Source organism: Fukomys damarensis, unplaced genomic scaffold, assembly GCF_012274545.1.
Source record: "Fukomys damarensis isolate Sample0158 unplaced genomic scaffold, DMR_v1.0_HiC HiC_scaffold_39, whole genome shotgun sequence".
NCBI lineage: Eukaryota > Metazoa > Chordata > Mammalia > Rodentia > Bathyergidae > Fukomys > Fukomys damarensis.
In genome coordinates, this window is record NW_022900951.1 from 5,158,089 (window position 1) to 5,166,377 (window position 8,289).

General features: G+C 42.1%; 1 non-coding gene across 1 annotated transcript; it reads left to right on the forward strand.

The window, feature by feature from the left end:
- Positions 1–2,496: 2,496 nt before the first annotated feature.
- On the forward strand, positions 2,497–2,603 carry LOC117284814. The gene has a single exon (XR_004515892.1). It is a non-coding gene; the product is annotated as a U6 spliceosomal RNA (small nuclear RNA).
- The last annotated feature ends 5,686 nt before the right edge of the window (positions 2,604–8,289 follow it).

Below are 8,289 nucleotides of genomic sequence, written 5' to 3' on the forward strand. Positions count from 1 at the left end.
TCAGGAGGCTGAGGCAGGAGGATCACCAGGAGCTGGAGGCCACCCTAGGCTACATTCTGAGTTCAAGGCCAGCCTGGACTACATAGTGAGACCCTGTCTCAAAAACCAAAAGCAAAGACAAATAAACACTAGGTGATTCCATAAGAAGTCAAGCAGCGACTGACAGCTGGAGAGAGAAGTGATATCATAGGCATTTGTCATATTAAACCAGTAACCGTGGAGCTGAATCTTTGAACAGAATAGCATCTCTGACCTTTTCTGAGGTGTGTCTGTGATGGTGCAGACAGGACCTACCAATCTATCCCATAATAACCACACTGACATTTTTTCCAATATGTTAACCCCTCTTTGTCTCCTTGTTTTCTCAGGCTAACGACTTCTCTTTTTAAAGGTTTTCCAGATGTGCTTATCAAGGATAATGTAAAAAGAGGACAGCTATAACCTCTCTTCAGTACAACCAACCCTCTTGGAAAAGCAACTCTAGAATTCACCCTAGAATCGGAGAAGAATAAACATGTAGAAGAGACTACTGACCTATACCTATTTCCACACTCCTGGGGTAAACTCTTAGAGGTCCCAATTCAGAATGAAGCCTTGTGTAGATAAATGTCAGATTTGCCCCTTTCACAGTAGGATTTCCGGCAAAAATGGCACGTACCTCCGTGGAGCTGCACCTGTGTGGTTCCCAGCAGACAATGTAATCATTTCATAAATCGCAATTATAGCTTTTCGTATAAGATCGTTGAACTATACTGTGGCTTTCACCAAAAAAGAAAACAGCACATCTGATTGCAATCATCTGCTTTCTTCTGTCGTACTGCAAGGTCAGTAGCCTATTTGGGGATAACATTAGCATAGAATACATTTTCCCCTACAACGTGATTATGAAATCTTAATTGCATTCTGTACTGTCAAAGGGTGTTTTTGTCTCTGCATTTTTTGTGGTGCTGAAGATCAAAACCCAGGGCCTGACCCACGCCAGGCAAGGGCTCTGCCACTGAGCTACATCCTCGGCACTAAACTTTCAGTTGATTCTAATGTTAGCAGCACTACAAGAAGCAGTCACAAAGATACTCATATCTGATTTTACTTACAATCTGTAGATGCTGAAAAAAATTCAACTCTGTGTAAATGGAATACTATTTAATAGTCAAATGTAGGGTCTTTGTGAAATATAAAAAGTAACTTGCGAAGTTTTGGTTCTGACACAGAAAAATATTACTGGCTTATCCCCAGACGTTTGGAGAAGCATAAATGAATTTAAAGAAACTTATATAAAGTTAGCCAAATTTCAAATGATATGATTTTAACTGAAACAAGAAATGAATTTCTCACCACTGAGTGGCCTACTTTTTATGTAAAAAGTGTGATGCGTTTTTCAGTAAATTTAATGCTAAAATTTTTGTGAAACCAGACTTTTGGGCTTTTGTTGTTTAACAGACCGCTCCAGTAAACCATCACATTTTTATTCTGAATTTCAGTCTTAAACATGGAAAGAAGGCCAAGGCTGCCTTTCAGAATGATTGAAACTCCATTTTGCTGGAAGTCTTAGGTGGAGTTTTCTTCTCTGATGTTTTCAAGCCCGTGGAAATTTACATTGAGCTGTGTAAATACCAAGAGATTTGGAGAGAGGTTTCTGGAAGAAAAAAAAAAAAGTCAAAAGCAGCTTTTGACAGCAGACAGCGCCACATGCTGGCGGTAAAAAGACAGTGCGAAGGAAGCGGGAGAGCATTCAGCCTGTGAGGACTTCAGGACTACACTGCACACTCCCAAGTGTGTGTCTCACCACAGAAGCCATGCCAGGTTCTCGATATCAACCATGGCATGTCCAGATGGGTGTAAACACAGGAAGGCCTTCCTTTGAATAGCCAGTCACCCTGACAGCTGAGAGGTGAAGTAAACACTCACAACCCCGCGAGGGGCTGTACGTCCCTCTAAAAGCAAGCACAGGACCTGCAAACGTTGATAGTTCCCTCTTCTGAATCAACAGGGGCTGAAAAAGCATCCCGGAGGATCACAAAAAATAAAAAGTCAAAGCAAGTCAAACATCTGCATCTGGGGTTGTGTCCAGGGTTTTCTACAATAGCTAATTTGAACCATACGGAGAATATCCTCCTGTGCGACTGAACTTGGGGTGTTGCGAGGAGTCAGAAACCAAAGTTTGTTTCTGTCCCTTCTCTTCTTCCCATCCTTTCTGGGCCTGTGGCTGCCTAGCTCCTCTGGGCACTCATAGCAGCCCTGTCACATGACGTGGTGACCCTAAATTCCAGCTGTGCCAGGCCAGGTGCACATTTGATGCCTTAATTTCTTAGCAACCCATGTTTTGTTGACACATAGGGACAGCAGTCCAATATCAAGGACGTTAAGCGGGCTACTCCTGATCATTAAGTGGACACTCCTCACTGGTATATTTTTCCTAAGGCCTTTTGGATATATCTAATGCAAGGACAGTATTCGACGACATTAAAATAACTTCCTTGTTGAAAAAGTAGACCAGTGCTCTCTTTGGCAGCACATATACTAAAATCGGAAGGATACAGAGAAGATTAGCATGGCTCCTGTGCAAGGATGACATGCAAATTTGTGAAGCGTTCCATATTTTTTGGGCCTGGGATTTAGCTCAGCGGTGGCCTGCCTTGCAAGTGCAAGGACTCAAGTTCAATCCCTGGTAAGCCCCCTCCCAAAAAAAAGAAAAGAAAAAGTAGGCCAATGGCTATGGATTCAACCAGGTTCTTTTTATTCTACACATAATTAATTATTATCATTTTGGACAATGAGAAGTCAGCCAGTATTCATCTGTGAGGAATTTATTTTAAATAACTTGATATTTGTAGTATAATGCTCTTTATATACAAGAGGACCATTCCAGAATGCATGATCAGCCAAGAATGACCATACAGGTATACAATACACCTGAGTCATGACACATAAGAAGCCAGTTAAAGTAAGTAAGGTAATTGGAGCACTGCTTAATTCTCACATGAGTAGGATATTGCAAACTGTATAACTGTTTCCCAGAATTACACAAAAAGTTAATGAAATAGGACCTAAGCTCTTTCCTGATTTTAGAGAATTAGGTGCCCACATTGATTCTTTATTTAATATCCAAAGACTTTTTGCCCTAGGCTGAAGTTTTTATTCTTCTGCTCCCTTCAGAAAAAATCAACTGAAATTATCACTATGTCCGCAACAGTTTTAAAGTTATGACTGTATCATCACTGCCTGCTCAGATACTAAGGGATTGTGAGACATGTTGTATATACTGTGCAGATGTTAGCATGTCCATGATGGAGTGTATGTGCATGACTGTCCCATCAAGTGGCATGGGACAGCCCTATCGGGTGGTACAAACGGTCCCATGGGACAGCCATGCATGTAGCACCAGTGCTTCAAGGTGGAGAGAACAACTTGGAATCAGGTTGACATTAAAATCTTAGTCGCAGCAAGAAGGGCTGTGTCACCTGCGCAAATTCCTTCTCTCTGCATTTCAGCATCTTCCTTTTGTTAACAGAGGTTGTGTAGAACAAAATGCCAGGATTATTTGAGATGACATTTCTAAAGGACTGAGTAAAAACCGTTAAGAAATATGATTCTTCTAACTGGGTAAGACACAGCATTCCCACCATTAAGAAATAGATTTATAATACAGTAAGGATTCCTTTAACTCCCTTCCTGTTTGGTATAAGCGACACACCAGGATTTCTCATCCTCAGTATGGCTGACCTGACGTTTTTGGCTGAAGATTCACTTCCCACGAATCTCCCCTGAATTTTGTGGAATATTGAACAGCATGCCTGGCTTCCGCCCAGTCTCTCCCTCTCCCTTTTCTCTCTCTTCCACCCCTCTGGTGCACATGCACACACACACACACATGCACACACACACGCACCCTCCTAAACTGTAGTGAATAAAAATGTCTGGGGACATTACCACATGCCCTTTGGAGGAAAAAAAAAAAAACAGTTGATGATGCTTTGTGCAATTCAGCACATCTTCTAGGCTGGGAGAATCTCTATCCACTGATGCAACGGTCACAGTGATTCATAGATGACTTCTGAAATGAGGGTTTGTTTCTAGACAGGCAAGCCAAGTCCACTTTCCAAAGTGACTTTTCTGAGTTTCTTCCAAAGCACCTTAATTTCTGAAATGGACTCAGTCGTATAGAAGTGATGATATCCTACAAAGAAATATACCCACGCGGCACCTCCAGCATCTTATCTCCCCATGGTATCCAACATGTACATTTATACATAGGATGTTACCTAGCTGGAACTCACATACCACGTATGAAGACCCATTTTTTCTCCTCCTGGTCAAGCACTCCACCTGACTCGAAGCATCTTTAAAACTTCACCGGCATCACTGCATAAATTACACTGTGGGAAGTTGTCATAAATTTTTCTCTTTTGTATATTCTATGGTACTAAAGATAAAACATGAGGCCTTCACACTAAGCTACGTCCCCGGGCCTTTTTAAAAAAAATTTTTTTGAGGCAGGATTTCACTAAGTTGCTAAGTTACCCAGACTGGCCTCAAACTTGTAATCCTCCCACCTCAACCTCCCAGAGTGCTGGAATTACAGGCAGGCACCATCACATTCTTTTATATAACGATTTTCTTTTTCATCCAGTTTTATCAAGGTCAGTTTACATAAAATACAGCCAGTTTATGTAAAACAAAATGCATGCTTTTAAAGATACAACTGGATGAGTGATGTGGATTGGATCCTGAATGTCTCCCAAAGGCCATGAGTTGGAACCTTGGCCTCCATGACAGTGCCACTAGGAGGTGATAAAACCCTTAAGAGATGGGACCCAGTGGAGTTCTATAGGTCACTGGGGACCATGTGATCATGGGACGCCTGCGTTCTTCTTTCTTTCACTTTCTGCCATGATGTGGATGGTTTTGCCCTGCCACACTTCCTTCCCTGATGTGCTTTCTGGCCGCACGTCCAAAAGCACTGGAGCTATCGGAGCTCTGCCTGGGACCTCTTCTTTGCTCCCTGAATCCATCTCTGCCAGCCAAGCTACAGCAACAGCAAACAGCTGTGGGTCGCAGGTGTGTGGGCTTCACTTCTGGAGCACGTGGCACCTGAACTTCCCTGCCCTCAAGCCCTTTCCTGCTAAGGAAAGTTAGTTCCCATTCTGTCTGCAGATGAACAGATTCTCCTATATACAGGGTTTTCTAGCATTCTCGGGGAAAACTTCCACACTGCCTCAGTATCTGTTTTTAATATTTTACTCATCACATTTTATCATGTCTCTGATCACATATCACTTACCATCTTTACTTCTGTGCTAAACTCTTATAGTTTACGGCTGTTTCCAGAAGGTGTCCAACAAATTCTTTCTCATTTGTTCTTTACGGGGCTGGGGATCTCAGCCAGCAAGGCTATCCTCCTGGGCTTCATCCCTATCCCTTTTTATTTTTTGTTTTGAGGCAGAGTATTGCCACATTGCACAGCCTGGCCTGGAACTGACAATACTCTTTCCTCAGCCTCCTGACCCTCAACTAATCCTTTGCATGAGTCTGGGACAGTAAAACGTTACCTCACTGTACTGTATGCAGCCTTGTTTTTGTTCTTTCTCTAGTTTTTACAGTTTCTTCATTGTATTCCATCTATATCTTTGACTCACAGTCTTTGGCAGTATGATGTAGGTTTTACTATACTTTAAGAGGTACCTGAAGTTATTGAGGCCTGAAACTGTGAGTGCCAATTCACCACATGATGCCTTCCGTTTCCCAGAATGCAACTTGGTTGTTGTAATGCACACAGCTTCTATTTCACCTGCTGGTAGGAGACAGAGCCTCACACCTGGCCTCAGCCTTGGAGGATATGAAGCTGGAAACTTCCTCCTGGGAAAGACAGGTTTATACACGAAGCTTTAAAAGGCAATATTGATTTACCCTCCAGATAAAGAGAAGTAGGCAATCCTGAAACCACTCTCTGACATGAGAAAGCAAGGCAGGGATTAAATTGAGAATGAATCCGACATCAGAGACATCGTTCTTAAACACAGGAGAGAGGGGAAAGGGAGAGCAAAGAAGAGACAGACTTTTGATACATAGAAAGGAGACTAATTATAATTCATAAAAATATTTTCGACACATAGAACAGACAATGTAATAGAATAGAGTGTGGGATTGTTACAAATCAATAAAAAAATAGAAATGGGTCAAGAGAAAAATGGACAATACATTATGAACAGGAAGGAACAGATAAGGAAACATGCATTTCTAAAAGACATATAAAGAGATGCTTATAGAATCACTGGTGAGCAGGACAACAGTATCTAAAATAAGACCACTCCTAAATTATTTTAATATGTTAATAAGTTAGTTTGCATCTTTGGCTACATATGAAGTCTGTCATGCTAACTTAATGTAACAGAAGAGAAGTCTGACATGCTATCATCTCAGAGAATGTGTGCATTGGTGGCCTCACCTATATTTTGCTATCGGGTTGTCTTTGTTATTTTTCTCATTTCTGAGACAAAATACCCACTACCTTAAATTAAAGGAGGAAAGGTTTATTTAATTCTAGTTTATAGATGTTTCTATGCATAGTGGACTGTGTCCAAGGCAGGGTTGCATGGCCGAGGGGCATCTCAGAGGAGAAACGGTCCATGGAAAGTCAGGCAGGAGGCAGTAAGCAGTAAAGCAGCCAAGAAGTAGCAGCAGCAGCATCCACCTGCCTCTCCCTTGTATCTCTTCCAGGCTATCCATCCTCTGAGTGGTGTCACCCACAACCAGGGAGGGCCTTCCCATTATCCACACCCAGGATTATGCCATACCAATCAGTGCATTAATTTAGTAACCACACAGCCTTAATCCAGGCCCCTCTACAAAGCGCCACCTATGACAGCATTTGGGGGAACATCTAGAAACAAGCTATAACATGGAGTAACGATGATTCTAGGACTCAGGAAAAGATCCAGACTGTACCTCCAATGCGCAGCCATTCACATTATCCAAAATCCCTCCCTTCCCCTCCTTGGCAGCCCTCCCAAAGCTATTGCTTCATGAACAACCAAGTTTAGAACAGCATAGCTCATATTAACAAGATATGAAACCAACAAAACCTCCACCAATGCAGAGCAGAAGTATGAACTCTAGGGTATTCACAGAAGGAATTACAGTAGTCAAAATAAATTAATCACAAGGCTGATGCGGTGGTGCAGAACCAGCACTAGGGAAGGCTGAAGGAGGATGTCAAGTGTTAGCCCGTTCGGGGCAACTTAGTGACTTTGTGAGACCCTGTCTCAGAATACAGAGTAAAAAGGAGCTAGGGATGTAACTCTGTTATGGTTTATATCTAGATGAACCACCAAGCCTCACAGTCGTAGGCAGGGCTCTTGGGAGGCAACTGGATCATGGGTGACGGTTAGTTAGCAGTAGATTAGTGCACTGCTGGATTTATAGCTAAATGTGGTTTGGAGGAAAAGCTTGGTTGGAGGAGGTGGGTCACTGGGGGTGTGGCCTGTCAGAGTCTATGTCCCTCCTCCTTCCTTGATCCCTCTCTGTTTCTTCCACCACCACACCATGAGCTGTTTCTCCTTTGACATGCTGCCCTGCCTTGGAGCCAGCCAACTATGGACTGAAACCTCTATCAACTATAAGTCCAAATAAGGGGCCGGGGATTTAGTTCAGCGGTTCGGTGGCCTGCCTTGCAAGCGCAAGGACCCGAGTTCAATCCCCAGTACCAAAAAAAAAAACAAAACTATAAGCCCAAATAAACTTATCCTCTTTAGAGCTGTGGGTATTGGGTATCCTGTCTAAGCAAGAAGAAAGTAACTAAGGCAAACTCAGTGTGAATGCCCCACCAGTCAATCAATAAGTAAATAAATAAACACATAGAAGAGATGTGTGTCTTAAAGAAAAATCTTAATAATATAATAATAATTGTGTAAAAAGTTGTCCACAGACTACAAATCCCAGGATACCTTCTTATAAAGTCAAAGGAAACTGGAGTAAAAATGTACTTATCAGTAAGTCTATTTATTCAATGAATCTATTTTTATTAAAAGGAAAGAAAAGGCAGTAATTGACACAGATTAGAGGGTTCTCCTGACTGCACCAGACACGATGTTTTTCTGTTATTTTCATTGACTTATGTAAGCCATCTCTACAAGACCTACCTTTTTGATCCTTGGTACCATAAAAAAAAAGAAGATTATATCCTATCTCTTGATTTTATAACTAATTTGAGGAAAGTTCCTACTGGGATGTTAGAAGAGTGAAGGGGAAGGAGAGAGAGAGAGAAAGGGAGAGAGAGGGAGAGAGAGAGAG